Source organism: Papaver somniferum, chromosome 10 (genome assembly GCF_003573695.1).
Source record: "Papaver somniferum cultivar HN1 chromosome 10, ASM357369v1, whole genome shotgun sequence".
NCBI classification, from domain to species: Eukaryota; Viridiplantae; Streptophyta; class Magnoliopsida; order Ranunculales; family Papaveraceae; genus Papaver; species Papaver somniferum.
Window position 1 is genome coordinate 92421179 of NC_039367.1, and position 18828 is coordinate 92440006.

The following is an 18828-nucleotide window of genomic DNA, read 5'->3' on the forward strand; positions in this document are numbered from 1 at the left end:
TGCATTGAAGATATTCCTCAGGTCCTGGTGGTGATTTTTACGCAGCTTAATTTTGACGAGCATGTCGTCCACGTAGACTTCTAGGGTTCCTCCAATCCATGGTTTGAAGATAGCATCGACCATCCTTTGGTATGTTGCCCCTGCGTTTCGGAGCCCGAAAGGCATTCTGGTATAGCAATAAAGGCCATGTGGTGTATAGAATGCTGTGTGTGGCTGATCTTCTTCTGCCAGGGCTACTTGGTTGTAACCAGAGTATCCGTCCATAAACGACAGCTCCTCGTATCCTTCAACTGCTTCAACCAGTCGATCTATGCTCGGCAGGGGATAGCTGTCCTTTGGACATGCCTTGTTGAGATTAGTAAAGTCGATGCATATTCTAACCCCTCCATTTTTCTTAGGAACAATGACCATGTTGGATATCCAGGTAGGGTACTTGACTTCCTTGATAAATCCTGCATCTAGTAGCTTCCGAAGTTCTGTTTCTACCGCCTCATGATATTCTGGAGCCACTTTTCGTATTTTCTGCCTGAACGGGGGCGTGCCCTGTTTGATGCGTAGTTCATGTTGGATTACTTTTGGGTCAATCCCCGGCATATCTCCTAACTTTCAGGCGAACACATACGCATATTCCTTAAGTAATTTGGTTAAGGAATGTTCTCTCCCTTCGCCCATGACGGTCCCAATTTTGACCATCTTCGGGTCTTCTTCCGTTCCTATGTTGATTTCCTTTGTGGGTTCCACTGGTGTGAACATAGGCTTTGGGTTTCCGAGGACTGGGGCGCTCTTTAATTACTATTTAGCGTGTTTCTGCTCTTTGTTGATTGTTGAGGTACTTGTTTCCGAGCCTCGGACATTACCCTCTTTCGTCATGCCTTTTCCTGTAGTTTCCTTAAGGAATAGGTCTACGGCTTTCTCTTTCGTGGTTTCTTGATTTCTTACTCTTCGGATTTTTCGCTGTTCTTCTTGCTCATTGTTGATATGATCCTGAGTGGCCTGGCATTCTCGCGTAGCGATTCGATCTCCCTTGATCTCCATTATTCCCTCAGGTGTTGGAAATCTGAGGTACTGGTGGTATGTTGCCGCAACTCCTTTGAGCTTGTGTACCCATTGTCGTCCAATAATGGCATTGTAGGGGGAAGGGGTATCCACCACACTGAATCGGGTATCCAGTTTCATGGGCCCTGCGTTAACCTGTAACACAATGTCTCCCAAGGGCTTCGTGGCCGCTCCATTGAATCCGTATATGGTGTGATAAGAGGTCATCAATTGTTCATCATGGAGCTTCATCCGCTTGAATGCATCATAGAATAGGACATTCACAGAGCTTCCCCCGTCTATGAGGATCTTTTTGAGGTTACATCCAGCTATTGGTAATGTTAGGACCAAGGGATCGTTATGGTCTTCCATATCTTCTTCGATATCCTCGGCATCGAAGATGACAGGAAATTCCATCCATTTTTCATGTTCGTCCACCGTTATCCCATCGACCTTATATAACTCGCAGCGATCTTCGAATTGCTTCCGTAACCTTTTTCCAATCTGTGTTGTGAGTGAGGGTCCTGTGGCTTCGGAACACGAGATGGTGTTGATTGTTCGGTTTTCTTCCGGAAGTTGGACTGGTTTGGTTCGTTTGGATCTGTCCTCGGTAACCTCCTTCCGTATGTAATGTTTGAGCTCTCCCGCATCAATTAATTTTTGGATCATTATTTTAAGGTTCTTGCATTTTTCGGTCTGGTGTCCGTTGAAACAGTGATACTCACAGTAATCTTTAGACTTCTCGGATCTCGGGGGCTGCTTTCCCTTAGACCATGGCCATTCTAAGTTTTCCCTCCCTTTGATCTCTCGTAGGATACGAGCATAGCTAGCGTTGAGTTTCGTGTAAACTTGATCTTCGAATTTTCGGTCGCCTGTTCTTCGTTCATCCCTCCGTTCCTTTCTATCTTCGTGAGGTCTCTCATCTGAGCATCCCCTTTTGGCCCCATTGGTTTGTTCTGCTGAATTGGTGCGGTGAGACCTCTGCGGATATGCCCTCGGGTTTTCCCGTTGAATTTCTTCAAGTCGAGCGTGCTTCTCGATAATTATTCGGAGATCGCCTTCTGTCTTGGGCACGCTCCCGTGAATTTCCACAAATAGGGGACTCATTCGGTCTAAGCCCCATTTATAGCAATTGATGCTTACCACTGGGTCCACGCTTCCTATGGCTTGGCAGATCCTATGCCATCTGTTTGTGTATTCCCTCGTGGTTTCCTTGTAGCCAATTGCTAGTGAAAAGAGCTTATCCATCCCGGTGTTTACAGTCTTGTTGTACATGTATGTTCTTAAGAATTTCTCTGCGAGTTGGTCGTATGAGTGTATGGAGTTTGGTGGCAGATTATCAAACCATGATAACGCCGATCCCTTCAAGCTTGACGGGAAGTATCTACAGAGTACGGCGTCGTTCTGTCCCCATCTAGCTAAGACACGGTTGTAGTACCGAACATGTGCAGCAGGGTCGCTGGACCCATCATAGCATTCGAACGTCGGGACAGGGCATTTCAGGGGAATAGGGGTGTTGGCCAAGCGATGCGTTAGGGGCGTGGAGTTAGCTTCTCTCATGACCTCTTCTAACCTTCCCCCACCTTGTTTATTTTTCAATTGCCTGATCTCTGCCATCATCTCATCTCGCAGTTCCTCCATTGCGCGTTGGTGCTCTAAATTATTCAGCTCATTTCCGTCTGACTCTCCATCGTCATAATCCGGGTCGGATACGCTATGTCTCCTTGTCGCGTCTTCATTATTCGCTAGGACGACTCTATAGTCTTGGTTTGGCTCTGGTGCTTTGGAGCTTGCTTCATCAAGTTGTTGGCTGGTCTTCGTGCTTAGAGCAATCCGCTCCTTTAAATCTTGATTTTCTCTGGCCAACAGAGCTACAGCTTCTGCGTAAACCTGTTGGTTCCTCCTCAGTTCCTCGAGCTCAGCCATTAGTTGGTGTGATTGGTTGGACCCTTGATTGGGAGTCCCCGCGCGTGCCGCTACAGCCGTGGCGCCGCCCTCCTCCATGGTCTGTACTAAAGGTGGCAGGGGTTCGGCTTCTGTTGCTGGTGTTTCCAAATTGGAGTGAGCGCTCCTCTGCGATGTCAGAGCCGCCGGTATGGTTTGATTCTGGTTATTTGTTAGCGGCATTCCAAAGGTTAGCAGATGCGCGGGTTGGAATGTTCTGGATTCATCCACCCTTTCCCTTGGTTGGTTAAGTTGACTCATGGCGAAGGTATTGCTAGCCTCCGCAGCCTTCGGGACTACCGCAGCTTCCCCGTATTTTATCGTTGCTGCTCTGAGAGCCGCCACTGCAACAGAATTAGCGTTCATGGGTGAAGTGATTTCTGCGGTATCCTGCCTTCGATTGGTCATTTTAGTTTTATCTCCTTTCTGCTTGCTTCGGGTGATGATCGGGGTTGTCCTGGGTGTTTCTTTTGACAAAGCTTTGGATTTTCCTGCTTCCTGCGTCTTCTCCATCACGTGCCCTTTTGTTGATAACGAAATCTCGCGTAAACTTGCCTTCTTTACTCACAACACGTTCTCTCTGTACAAATTATTTCAAACAGAAACGGGAATATCCGCGTGAAGCGGGTTAGTTGGCGAAATACAATTTTTCAAGAGGGAATTAATACCCGCAGGCTATAAAATACGGGTTAAAGTTTTATTAAAGGCGATCCTTAGTATAAAAAACTACGAAAATTGTAAATCCGACGGATTAGGACAATAACCCCAGCATTCACTAAACTTATACCATATATCCATATAAAATAAATAAACTAGTACTGTAAAATAAATGCCATAGAAACTGTGGTAATAACTAACTGTATAAGTCATCCTCCTCCTCAGCAGGAGGAGCAGCAGCAAATGGTTCAGCAGCAGTGGTGCCTCCAGATGATGATGTATTAGCGAACCTAAATTAACCTCTGAAGCCCCTTGATTGTTGCAAGGTCTGTGAAAAGGCCTGGTACTTGCGTATGTCTCCGTGGCTCACGCTCCTCCTTGCATATTTCATCGACTCCTCGAAGTGAGCTGCCGTGATTTAGGGGACTTCATTCTCAACCCCGTCCTCCTCCATTGCCTCTGGATTGTCGTTGCTCTTCTTCTGCCTCTCAATATCCTTCTCGATATCTTCTCTAATTGCGTACTTGCAGGCACGCTGGCAAATTACTGTAATGTCTGTGGACACACGAACTACGTGGGGGTCCGAATGCACACAATCAATTATTAACGTCTAAAGAGATTACGATGATGATACCCTGATGTGGATTCATTGGCTCAAAACCTTCGGGTTTATCATGGCCTCCTCCAACTTCCCCGTGCGTGGCGATCATGCATGGGATACAAGTATTTAAGGAAAACAAAACATATAAGCAAATACGTGCGGAGCTAAATGAATGTAAAGTACTGAAATATAAATAAGACCAAGGTTTACGTGGTTCACCACTAAGGCCTACATCCACGGGGTTTGTTGTTCTACTATATTATTCACGGTTACACGAATAGTTGAATGACTTTGGGTTTACATGTTTCTCTCCACTAAGGGATTAACTTACCCTTACTATTCTCTCTCTCTCTCTCTCTCTCTCTCTCCTTCTCTCCTGATGTTTTTCGATCCCCCCTCCTCTTTGTGGAGATTGGGTATTTATAAGGTTGGAACGTGGGACCCATCTCTGAAGACCGTTGGAACCTTATCTTCTCGTGTCCTTGCGTCCATCACGCGGAGGTCTGCGTTTCCCCCTCGATCCCGCGGAGGCATCTTCGCTCGTTCCATAGGTTGGTCGACACGTGCACTGCTCAGAGTGTTTAATGCGGGTAGTTGAGGGGTCTGCTCGTGTCAGACAAGTGTCTTCTGCCCCTGTCAGTCCGTGTCAGCTAACTTTCTCTCCACCGTTGATCTTAGCCCCTCTTCTGGGGATGAGATAAAGCAACTCCTCGGGGTTTATTTGGTGCTTCGTGACGCATCATGTTTTGATGTTTTGGCTTGCATGCTTTCCACGTACCTTTCTGTATACACGTGTCCGATAGTGAGATATATGTGTACACAATGTCAGCTCCACTAAAGCCTTCAGTGTGCTTAGCAAGGACCTTCAAGTCAACATGTTGGGACACAGGTGATTTCCTAAGGCAGGACTTGAAGTTCTGAACCCGAGAAGCTTCATCTGGCAATGGGATGTAAATCAACTGATCGAGACGGCCTGGTCTCAGCAATGCAGGATCAATTATATCTGTCCTGTTCGTGGCATCGATTATAAACAATCCCTTCTTTTCATTCATTCCATCCATTTCAGTTAGAAGTTGGTCCAAAACCCTATCAGCAGCACCGCCAGCATCTCCAACGCTACTTCCTCTATGAGTTGCTATAGAGTCAAGTTCATCAAAGAAGAGGACACAAGGTGAAGATTGTCGGGCTTTGTCAAAAATTTCCCTAACATTAGCTTCACTCTCTCCAAACCACATTGTCAGCAACTCAGGGCCCTTGACACTGATGAAATTAGCTTGGCACTCGTTTGCAATGTCCTTTGCCAGAAGTGTTTTCCCACCACCAGGAGGACCATATAACAGAACTCCCTTTGAAGGCGACATGCCAAACTTCTCGAACTTTTCAGGATGCTCCACCGGGTATGTCACAGTCTCTTGAAGCTCCTTCTTAACAGTATCAAGCCCACCAATATCCTCCCAAGTGACGTTGGGTACTTCAACAGTTGTTTCACGCAATGCAGAAGGATTGCTTGCTCCTAAAGAAGTGCGGAGGTGCTCATTGGTTATAAACATGGAGTTGAGTATTTCAGCATCAATTGTTTCATCTTCCAAGTCGATGACATCCATCTTTTCTCTAATGCATTGAAGTGCAGCTTCAGTACACAGAGTTGCGCGATCATCACCAACATACCTATGAGTATCCTTTGAAATCCTTTCTAATTACACATCTTCAGCAAGCTTCATGTTCTTTGTATGGATTCTAAGAACCTCAAGACGTCCAACTTTATCAGGAACACCAATATCGATTTCCCTATGAAACCTTCCGAACCTCCTCAAAGCTGGATCAATGCTGTTTGGTCTGTTTGTTGCCCCCATAACGATAACATGAGCACGAGACTTTAATCCATCCATAAGTGTCAGAAGCTGAGAAACAATCCTCCTCTCAACTTCACCATTCGTCTTCTCTCTTTTTGGAGCAATTGAATCTATCGCATCAATGAAAATAATCGATGGCGCATTCTTCTCGGCTTCCTCGAATGCCTTCCTAAGGTTACTTTCACTCTCCCAAGCCAACTTAGACATAATTTCTGGTCCATTAATAAGGAAGAAAAAAGCACCGGTTTCATTTGCAACAGCTCTGGCAATCAATGTCTTACCAGTTCCAGGAGGTCCATAAAGCAAAATCCCTTTTGGCGGCTTAACACCAATTGATTTAAAAAGTTGTGGATGCCGCCACGGAAAAGCTGCAACTTTTCCATTGTTGCAGGATGTATGGAAACCATGGAATTATCATCTTCGATTTCGATTGATTCATCAACGATAAGCCGATTTGCTGCTTTCTTTCGTTCAAGAATTGCAGTACTGAAATCCTTCTTCGTTCCTTCCGAAGAAGAAGAAGATTCAGATTGATTAGTCATCTTAGTATACCTTCAATTCAATACCTATAGCTAGAGAAAATCAATAAACACCGAGAGCGAGATCGAGAAAGAATACGAAAAATTTAATGTGAAAAATAAGAGAGGTAGTGGTACCTATTTATAATAACAGCATCTTGTACGTGAAGTAATATAATTCCATATATATAATTCCATGTATAACTCTGATTTCAATTTCCTGTTATGAAACGGTAAGGCTTTATTTTTTATTCCAAAACATTCTTGATTAACAAGGGTGAGTTGCTCCTGTAAATAGAATCCGACTATGTTTACGAAAATTTATTTAACGTAGTGGATTCAACTCCAGCATGCATGGTGCCTAGGATACACTGGCCACTAAATAACAAGCGGTGGATTTAACTCCTGCATGCATGGTGCCTAGGATACACTTGTACAAAATAAATGATGTACTACAAGGGGTAATAAATGATTAAAACATAACAGAACAAAACTTAAAATAAATGGAAATAAATGAGCTCCCAATTTTTGAAGGTTGCTGATGCCAGGAAAGCTGTTGATGATGTGCGTTCCGAACTGGCCACTATGCTCAAACACAAATCGCGAACTAGTTGGTTGGAGGATGGTGATCAAAACACTCGTTTTTTTCACAATGCCATTCGAATGAGGATGAGCCAAAACACAATTTCCGAGCTGAAGATTTCTACTAACTCTACTTTGTTTTTGCAGGATGAAATAAAAGATTAAATTGTTGATCACTATCGTGCAAAGTTCAATGGTGGAGCTGTTAATATCGATCCGAGCTTGTTTGATTATGAGCATGAGAGCATCCCAGCTGATGAGAGTACTTTTATGGATGCTATCCCATCCTTGGACGAAGTTAAAGAAGCGGTTTTTGATCTGGGAGCGGATTCTGCACCTGGCCCTGATGGTTTTACAGGTTCTTTCTTTCGAATCTGTTGGAACATTATTTCTAGAGATCTTTTTAATGCTATTGCTAACTGTTGGGCGATGAAGAAAATTCCTAATGGCATTAACTCTAGTTTTATTGTTCTAATTCCAAAAAATAATAAGTTTGATGCTATTAAGGACTATAGGCCAATCGGTCTAAGCAACTTCTTCTTCAAAATCATTACAAAGATTATGGCGACCAGGCTTGGCACGGTGTTGAATAAGTTGATTTCTGAAGAACAAGTTGCGTTCATGAAAGGAAGAAATATTCATGAGAATATAGCTTTGGCCTCGGAACTGATCAATGAGATTAGTGTTGAACGGAAGCATGGTAATGTTGGCCTTAAATTGGATATAGCCCAAGCTTTTGACACGGTTAGTTGGGAGTTTGTTGTTGAAGTTTTTCGTCAATATGGCTTTTCTGAGGCTTGGTGTTCGTGGTTGCTTAACATTCTTAACTCTGCCCGTATATCTATTATGATTAATGGTAGCCCTGAAGGTTTTTTCAGTATCACAAGAGGTCTTCGTCAAGGTGATCCTCTTTCCCCACTGATTTTTGTTCTTATTGAAGATGTTTTGAGCCGCAATCTCTCAAAGTTGTTTGCTGCTAGAAGTATGCATCACATGGTGAGTAAGAAAGGTGTGGCCCCAACTCATTTACTCTTTGCGGATGATATTCTTATTTTCTGTAAAGGTAATCTTCATAGTCTGCAGAATTTGAAGGAGATGCTTGGCATGTATCAGCGTGCTTCAGGGCAGTATGTTAGTTATGCCAAAAGCAAATTTTATTATGGCGGAGATAGACATTCTCGTGCTGTTGCTATTGCAAACTTTATGGGCATGGAGAGGGCGCTATTCCCGGATAAGTATTTGGGAATCCAATTGAAACCTGGTATTGTGCGTCATATTCATGTTCGTCAGGTCATGGAAAAGATTATGGATAAGCTGGCAGGTTGGAAGGGTAAGCTTTTGTCTTTTCAAGCCAGGTTAGTTTTGATAAAATCAGTTATCTCTAGTTATTTGCTTCATTCCATGGCTGTGTATAAATGGCCTTGCACGGCCATCAAGACGGTGGAGAGGGCCATCCGCAATTTTTTGTGGTCTGGTGATACTGAGAAACGCAAACATTTCACGGTCCTTTATGATGATTTATGCCGGCCTAGGCATGAAGGTGGGCTTGGGCTAAAGAAGTTGAATGATGTTAATAGGGCCATGCTTATGAAGTTGTGGGTTTCGATTCGTGACTCTAATAAGACTTGGGCCAGATTCTTGAAAGCAAAATATTTCAAGGTTAGTGGCAACTTGATTGATTATAAGTTGGGTTCTTCGGTTTTTCCAGGAATCAGATTGGTTCATTCCTTTCTGCAACGCCATACACGCTCAATTATAGGTAACGGTGTTAATACTTCCTTATTCTTTGATAATTGGTGTGCTGATTTTTCAATTGCAAGCCGCCTTGGCATTACAACAAAGGGGCCTAATGACTTTAGGGCCAAAGTTAGTGACATTATTGTTGATGGCTCTTGGGTTATTCCTCCAAAGACTAAAGATTTGATGATACGTTGCAATATTGATGTTGATAATTTGCCTCTTATTGGTGGTGGTGATGATTATAAGATTTGGGACTTGGACAGTAAAGGTGTTTTTTCTGTCAAGTCTGCCAAGGACGCCATCCGTGGGCCTATTGAAGTGTCGCCAACTGCAGCTCTTTTCTCTAGAAGTGTTGTGCATCCTACTTTGAGTGTTCAATACTGGAAGTTATTTCATAAACAATGTTGTGCTTCCGATGATAATGTTATGAAGAAGACAGGTAGGGAGATGCCTTCTATGTGTCGTTTATGCAGGGATGATTGCGAGGATGTTAGCCATATCACTTGGCATTGCAAAATTGCTAAGAGGATTTGGAATTGGGCAGCTGCTATTTTTAAGATTCAACCAAATGAGGATCTCGTGACATCTTACAAGGTGGAAAAGGGCCGGAGTAGAATGATAAAAGACCTTTGGCTTGTTACTAATCTGGCAATAGTCACGGAGTTATGGAAGTTGCGTAACAAAGCTTATTTTGAGAACATGCGGGTTCGTTGGCTGGAATTTAAAGGTAGAGTTCATCAGGTAATTCGTGATAACTCTATTAAAATGAAGGGCCATATGCATAATACTTTGGATGATTTGCGTATTGTTAATTTCTTTAGAGTGAAGCATAGATCTTGCGATCACTCTGATCCAATTGAAGTTACTTGGTCGCCTCCAAATCCTGGTGAACTTATGATCTGTTGTGATGGTGCATCACTTGGCAACCCGGGCCAAGCTGGTTCTGGTGTTGTTTTTCGTGATTCCAGCTCGTCAGTTTTGGGTGTTTTATGCGTGGGCTTGGGTTGGCAGACTAATTTCTATGCTGAAGTTTGTGCGGTCATCTATGGTGCTGTGGTTGCTCAAAGATGGAATGTGAAGAACTTGTGTATCCGATCGGACTCGATGAGTTGCATATTTTCTCTTCAAAAAGGAGAGTTACCGTGGCAAATAATGCAGAGATGGAAAATAGCGAAGTCTTTTTACAACAATATTAGCTATGTTCATAGCTTCAGAGAGGCTAATTTTTCAGCAGATGCCTCGGCTAAACAAGCATGTTTGTTGGCTGAGGATCATTATGAGTTTTATGAGGGTAGGCCAGGTTTTATTCAATCTGTTGAATGGCCTGGAGAGGTTTACTATCGTTTTTAGGTTATTTTTGCGTGCGGCCTTTTGGCTTAGCGCAAAATTAGCCTGATCCCTGTACAGTTTCGCTTTTTATTCTATTTTATTGACCGAGTAAAAAAAAAAAAGTGCTCAAACAAGGGAAAGTGATAATCAACAGCTTCTAAAATCCCCTTATGCTTGTTAGAGATGAAGGTAAACTCATGATCATCACCCAGCAGCTTCTTCAAATCCTCCAAGAATGTCTTCCAATTCTCTATTGTCTCATTCCTGCATACCATCATACCTAATGGAACTAATCCATTTTGAGCATCCAATCCAGTTGCATGTAACATCACACCACCAAACTTCCCATTCAAATGACATCCATCAAGGCCAATGATCTTTCTACAACCAGACAAGAATCCAACTATAGTGGGTTTGAAGCAAATTTTCATGGACAAGAAAGTGTTGTCTGTAGTTCCATAAGAAAAAGTTGCTATACTGCCTGGATTTGTCCTCTACAAACAGAATGACATGAACCAATATTTTTAGGAGATAATTACAAAAATACAAACAACTTAAAGAAAGTGTTGTCAAACAAAGACATTGAGATAATTACAAAAATACAAAAACTTAAAGAAAATGTTATACCTTGACCATTTCATAGAATGCAAGCACCAGTGAGTAGCTCTTCTCATAACTGCCATGTAGTTTCTCCAACACCTTCACCCTTGCTCTCCATGCAATATGATACCTTATATTAACTTTCCTGGATTTATTGAATTGTGTTGCTAAGTCATATGGACATGGTACTGGTTCATTATTTTCAAGCTCAGTCTTCATCTTCTCATAGTACCAGTCAGCTACATACTTTGGTGTTGCAAGCTTGTTCAAGTCATCTTTGTCACCATTGCAGGTGTGAGTGACAATAAAGCCTCTAAGTGTAAAAGTTTTACCTTCACCTTTATTGACCATGCCATAAATGAACATTGGACATTCTTGAGTCCTCCAATGAATGCACTTGACCCTCAGCTTGGTTGTGGAACTCTTAGTAGCATAAGTCTGATGTTTGTTCAGATACAGTAGTTATTCACATGTGCATAAAAGGATTCTTTACTCATAAACTTACTTCCAACTATGAGGTCATTTGGATTCAATGACTCTTGATCTTCAGCTGGGAACATATCCTGATTATCTTCTTCCGTAAGGTGATCTGCATATTCCTTCTCAAACTCTGAATTGTCATGTGTAACGCCACTACACTCAACCGAAGCCTTCTCCACCCCAACAACATCATCTTCACCTTCTTGTTCCTTTTCAGACTCATAATCCAATAAGTCCCCATTATGGTCTTCTGCAATTAAAGTAAGAAAACAAAAACATTAGTACCCATTTGCAATAAACAACAAATATAACAATCAACAAAAATGACAAACAACAAATGTAAAGAAACATCATTACCTTCTTTTTCATTTTCCACCTCAACTTCACCAAGTCTAGATCCCCATCAACACTATCAGAATCACCTTCACCTTCACTCTCACTGTCACTTCCCTTGTCAGATAAATACCCATTCTCAACCTTCTTCAAAAACTTCTTGTACTCCATATCATCTTTAAGCTCTTGTTCATATCCAGGGACATTGTTGATATCCTCATCAGGATGGCACTCATCTTCTTCAATATTTGGAAGTTGAACTCCAAACTCATCACTCTTCTTATATTCTTCACTCAATCTGTAAATATCTTCAAGAACACTTGCTTGTGTAGTAGCTTCAACCCAGAAATCATGATTAAACTCTTCTTCTTCTTCTACCATAGTTGCTTGTGTTGTGCTTTGAGGAACAAATTCATCTGGATAAGGCATGTTTTCAGCTAAACTTGTCTTTGTTGGTTATTCACAGAATTGAGGAACATAAGCTTCTGGAATAGGCATGTCATTATCCACATTTGACTCTGCTACTTGAGTTTCTTCACATACTTCATCATCTAAGATTTCAACAAACAACTTCTTCTTAGTTTTTCCTCCAATTTGCTTCTTAAAAAATGCTGCTAGCCTTTGGCTTCTTCTTGAACTTCTAGGTGTACTACAATCATGATTAGATATTGCTGCTTGAGTTTCTTCAGATATTGCTGCTTGATTTGGTGTGCTATTTATTTTGGATACAGCCTTCTTTGGGGGTGTCTTCTTTACTGGTGTAAAGTACTTGTGTGGAGGAATTGTACCAACCTCACCATCCAACACTTGCAAATAAACCTGAATCCAACCATTCTCATCAAACTTAGTAGTATCCCACAAAGACTTGAACTCTTCTTCTTTATCAAGTGACGTGGGAGTACAAAGATCATCTGACCACAATATGTCTATCTTCTCATCACCCTTCAGTCTCAGCTTTGGCCTGATCATGTCCTTCAACCTATTAAGTCCCATATCCTCTCTAGCACAGTCCCTAAACTCCAAACTATGGCAAGTTCCTATCACATTTACCTTAAAGCTTCTGAAAGGCATCCTGTCAACATCAACATCATTCCTACAAGAAACATAATTCAAATTATCAGCATCATCCAACAACAACAATTCAACAACAATTATCAACATCATTCCACACTTGCAGATTCATTCCTACAACATAAATCATATTAGCTATTCTCAGCAACTATCAACATATCAAAATATCAACATATGAACATATGAACATAAATCATATTACATAAACAAGGTGAAAAACAGAGTAATAAACAGAGTCAAATAAACCCTAGAAATCTAACACAAACAAACCCTAGAAAAATCAAGGGTCAATTCATAGAGAAACGAAAATCAACAGAATCATCTAAAAATCAAACACATAAACCCTAACCCTAGAAATCATAAATACCCACAACCCAGAAAAATCGAAATACCCATAAACCCTAGAAATCGAAAATACCCATAACCCAAAGAAATCGAAACACCCATAAACCCTATAAATCGAAAATTTCCTAAACCCTAGAAATCGAAAATTTTCAAAAACCCTAAAAATACAATAAGGGTCTCGTTGTTACCATTCAGTTCGTGTTCTACCTCGCCGTTTCTTTGTTTTTTTTTTATTTTATCCATCTTCTCTTCAGTCTCTGAATCCATCTTACTTAGTAGTTTCTTTGATCTATTAGGTATACCCATCTTACACAGTAACAGAAGAAAGAAAATTGCAAAGAAGAAAGAAAATTGGAGAAAAAGAAAAATTAGTTGCAGAGGGAAAAAACGGAGAGAGGGAAGAAATGGAGAGACGAAGAAGGAAAAATAGAGAAAGTGAAAGAACTTTTCTCTGTACTTTAATCTTTTCCCGCATGTTTATTTCATCTCAGCCGTCAAAAAACATCGAGATCCAATGAAATTCAGATAAACGACTAAGATCTCATGATGGGGTCGTTAATTACGAAGTGAGTTAATCCTAGATTTCCATTTTTCTTTCCATCTCGGATGACCACCACGTATCTTGGATCACACGTGTTTAGAGGGAAAATGGGTACGTTAAGCGTGGCTAATTTACAACACGTGTCTAATCTACACCTAATAGCCTCCACGTGTATAGAGGGAAAAGGGGTAATTACGCTTCATTAACTCATCTCGTCTGATGAGAAATTGACCTTTTTGACCGAGAAATTGACAAAAGAAATGGATTTGGATGGAAACATGGATGGAGGCCTAGATTTGCAAATTCAAAAAAAACAGGCCTATGGTTGTCTATCGGATTGAAAAACGGGCCTAAATCTGTTTATATTCCAATATTTGGGTTTGGTTTCTGCAGTTGCTTATATTTTAGAGCTTTATCAATTCCCTTCACACCCAGATGTACTTTCCTATTTAATTTGAGATGTTTAGCATGGTTTGCTCAATTTGTTTTTGAAAAGTATACAAGAATCATGTGTTGTTTGCTAGACGTTTTATGGGGGAAATTATGGTTGGCATGGTGTTTTTTAGGTGTTTATCTGTGCAAGATTCCAAGTACTGTATTATATATAACACAGAGTCATATAAAGCACAATACAATCTTAATTGCGCTAACCACAAAAAACATCCAGGAGCCACTCTACTTCTCCTATCCTATACTTAGTTTTTTTTTTCTAGTCTCTCATTTTTTCCTCTTGAACAAACTAGTTTTTTGGTTTCATATATTGAACCAAATCAAATCAAAAAGAAGATAAAATTGATTGATACTAAAAACACTTCAACTACATTAATTCCACTACATCAAATTGAAAAAGAAGAAAAAAACATAATTGAAGCTACATAGTTCCATAAGCTACATGGTTTCATATATTGAAATGATGAACATTGCTAGTGCTAGGATAACCAAGTGTTCTAGGAGGATAACCATGTTTTTCCAAAATCTTATTTTGTTTATCCAACATAAATTGTTGCTTCCATTCCGGCAAGGTCTCAACCACCACATCCAACACTTCGAGTTCATGTTTCTCCAAAGCCAAATCCACGGATTTCTTTTTTGTCTCTGCAATATTTAATAAATATTCTTCTTGTCCATCCAATCTTGCCATCTTCTTTGCATTCTCTTCACTAAAATGTTTCAAAAGACGCTCGGTTCCGTCGTTGATGGCCGCTAGCTCCGAAGCTTGCCTTTGTTGAGCCGTTTTTCCCGTTGGTCGACGAAGGTCATCCTCTTCATGCCATCTTGGGTCGCTTCTTGCTTTAGAACTACTTGTTGAAGCATTAACACTAGGAGCATCCGATTCATCTTCCATATTTTGAGTAGGATCAATTTCTTCGGGATTGAATCCGAGAACATGGGCTTTGAAAAGTCGGTACACCTCTTCATTTTGAAAAGGCTTTCCCTTGCGAACCTTACTATATTCCAATCTAGCTTTTCTCTCCTACAAAAAACAAACAATAACCCAAGTTAGAAATCCTTCAATAAAATAAAATGATATACATTAAGAAATCTTAATAAAACTTACAAGATCATCAATTCCGCATCCGCTTGCATTGTTTCGATGCAAATTTCTTAAGATACTAACCCATTTTTTGATATCTTTTTTCAAGGTACCAAATCTATTTTACAACTTATAAACAATTTCCCAAAGATGCTTACATAGGTATCGAATACCCGCTCCCAAAACTGGTTTGATTTTTGATCAACTCCGGCAACACCATCAAGTGTAATGCTTATCCAAGCTTTGGTGATTGCAACATCTTCGGGTGTAAGATATTTTGCCATGGTTAAAAAAAAAAGTCTGAATTGCAATGAACTTTAAGAAGATGGAGAAAAATCTAGAGATTGAAAGGTTTTGGTCTGATCTGAGAAGTGATCAATTTATAGGGAAAATTTCGAATTCAAAAAAATAGTCGTTGAAATGCTATTGTTAATGGCGTTTTTTTGTGAGTCGTTGATTAGAAGGAGCCGTTACAGATCTAATGGTTAGGAATGAAACGCATTTCTTAATAGCGTTTGGCGTTATTCTTAATAGCGCTAAACTCTATTCTTATTTGCGCTTTTCTTAATTTTAAAATCTGGAAATTATAGGATTGCAACCAAGTTCATTCGAAATCTTACGAAAAAAGACTAAAGATGTTCTTCGAATTCTTACGAAAAAAGACTAAAGTTGTTCTTCTGGTGGGTAAACATCGGTAGGAATTCCGGTGAGTGCTTGTTGTAGTGTGCATACCCATGCAAAGGTTTAAAGTAGGTATCCTCTAGTTGTTGATTTTCTCTACTTTTCCATCTACTTGTAGCGGCATGTTCCAATATTCTACGACCATTTCCAATAGGAATTCCGGTTAAGTGAACAAAATCTAACAGAGTGAAGCCAATTTCAAAGTTTGGGAAATGAAACGAATTGGTGCTATACCACCATCTCTCTATTATTGCATAAGCTAGTTGTTGATCAGCTCTCTTAATTCTAATTTCAAAAAATCTAGCAAGGCCGAAATATTGAAGAACTTGACTAGCACTTTCATGAACCACCACACGATTATGAGATTACTTCTAAACGTGATATCATGTTGTGTATGAAGTGGGTTTATACTTGTAGAAATATGTTTCTCATCCGGTTCTTTTGAACTCAAGATCATATACACATCCATATCCATAATCTATACAAAATCATCAAATAAAAACAATATAGTCACACAATGCACTTAAATTGTTTACATAATGTAACTAAAACATGTTAATTCATTATCTCATGTCAATTTCACAATGTTCATCATCTAAAATTCTAAATTATACAATGTTCATCATCTGAAACCCTAGTTACATGTCAAATTCGTCATTTTTAGAATCAAAATTGTTATCATTCATCATACAATCGAGTATCATGCATACAATCAACAATAATATCATCTAAAGCCCTAACAGTTCATCAAACCATAAAATAAACTCAAATTATAATTCAACTAACCTCTCTTTGGATTCTCAATCAAATTGAGAAATTTAAGTATGCTTCGATTCCTTATGAAGCAGAGGACAAACCCTTTGAAGCAATTTCATTGATTTGAGCCATGCTCTGAGAATTAAACAAGGGGGTTTTAGGTTTGGTTTTTCTTTTTTTTTTTCACTAGAAGATGAACTGAGGAAGAAGAAGAAGGGGTCGATGGTGTTACTGGATATAGAATCAAAAAGCGCTAATAAGAATAACGTTAGGCGCTAATAAGAATGGCGTTGGACGCTGTTAAGAATGGCGTTTGGCGCTACTAAGAATAGCGTTTTGACCGTTGACTAAAGTCAAGCGCTATTCTTAATAGCGTTTTTCCTACGCTATTATTATTCGCGTTTTACGCTATTCTTATTAGCATTTTCCGTGTTCCACCATTACACTTGCACTTCCATCCACAGTTCCAAGTGCTGAGGTGGCGTGGAAGATGGAAGATGGATGGATTCCACCATAAGACTTGCTCTTAGGCAGTGGTATTCGATCCTGGTGCTCTCCTGGTAGTGAGAACCAAAATCTCTTTCCTTCGCACCTTTCGCGATCCAATCACATTCTGCTTAAGGACCCATCTTACGCAGGACTAGCAAACTGGCCATGATGGAAGTCAATGCCAGCTCCTCGGAATATACTTGCCTACTTAGCTACATAAATTTGGTGTATGAGAAGCAAATCTACAAGCTCTTAATGCAGCTGAAGCAAACTGCGATCAAGCTATGAAGCTGCTTCCTTAGATTTTGGTGTAGGAGATCATTGAGAAGGCTAAGTTTATAGATGTAGTTTATAGCATTCGAATCGAACAGGAGACGCACTTTTCCCTTTTGCAGTTGCATTTTAGGCCGCATTACAGTTTAAGATTTGATTTGTAATATCCAAGATGATCATAAAAAAGATGCAAAATCAAATTGTTGTTATATATGATGCAAAGCAAGGAATAACTGTACACTGCACACGTCATAGATTTTGCCACGTGTCAGTAAAAATGTGGCCCCCACAGTACCTAACGACAGGATTATCTCCAATAAAAGCATATCTTCTTCATATCTTCTTCTCTGTCTCATTTTCATTCGGATCTAAAAATTGTTGGTGGTGTTCATCCTTCATCAAAATGCAGTGTGATATATGTGACAAAGAAGACCATGAAGGTGCAGTGTGATATATGTGACAAAGAAGACCATGAAACCAAGAGTTGTCCCTGGGTATATGGAATTATATTACTTCATAACAATTTTTTTTTTTTTTAAATTGTTGCTCTTGTTCATTGTTATTCTAACAAAAATGATTCTCCTCATCAAAAGGGCAGTCTCTCGTTCCTCGTCAATGCGTTAGTAGCCCTCCTTTTCTTGTCACTAGTGACGGCCTTATTTGATTCCACTGACAAATAATGCTACAAGTTATGCTGCTACCCGCCGTTTTGCTTCTCGTGATGTCTGGAATTAATGTGCAGCTCTGATAACAGCCAGATTTGATCATGCTTGGTCCTTGTAAGGTACTCTACCAGGGTTTGCAATATGTCCTTGTTGCTCTCGCACATGTACAAGCTCAATTTAAAATGTCATGTTATAGATTGAGCAGGAGTTATGGTAATTGATAAAACTTCATTAGCATTAGTAAATTGGCATAATTTGTCGCAGGATTGTATTTCAGTATGTCAGTATTGAAGAAGAGGAAGCATGTGATCCTGAGCTCAAACTTCTGAGTTTTTTGCTTAAAAATGCAAAGGTTTTGAAGAAACTGGTGTTGCATCCTCGTTCTGCTATTGACTCTCCTGATAGTGTGCGAAAGCAATTTCAGAGTCGGCTAAGAGCACTTCCAAGAGCTTCGCCACACATCATTATGCATTGGCCGGCAACAAAAAGTACCCACCTCATATAAATAGATACTGGTGTTTTCTTTGTCTAGAGACTTCATTAGGCGCTAATTTAAGACTGTGTGGTTTACTTTTGGCAAGGCAAGGCAATGCCTTAAGCTTATTTCTGTTAATTCTTGAGTGCAACTGCTACTGTCTTTAAAAAACTGGGAATTCTGTGGTATCGTTTTACTGGTATGCTTATTATTTTGATTTGCCTGCATAAATTATGTTCTCCATAAGTAACAAGCTCATTACATGATCATGGACATTTTGGTGTGGGTGTCAACTGTCAGGAACAGAACATACATTAAAATTCTCA

At 40.2% G+C, this 18828-nt stretch overlaps 1 pseudogene; it reads right to left on the bottom strand.

The window, feature by feature from the left end:
- Positions 1-3832: 3832 nt before the first annotated feature.
- LOC113315945 lies at positions 3833-6632 on the bottom strand (annotated as a pseudogene).
- Positions 6633-18828: the final 12196 nt, after the last annotated feature.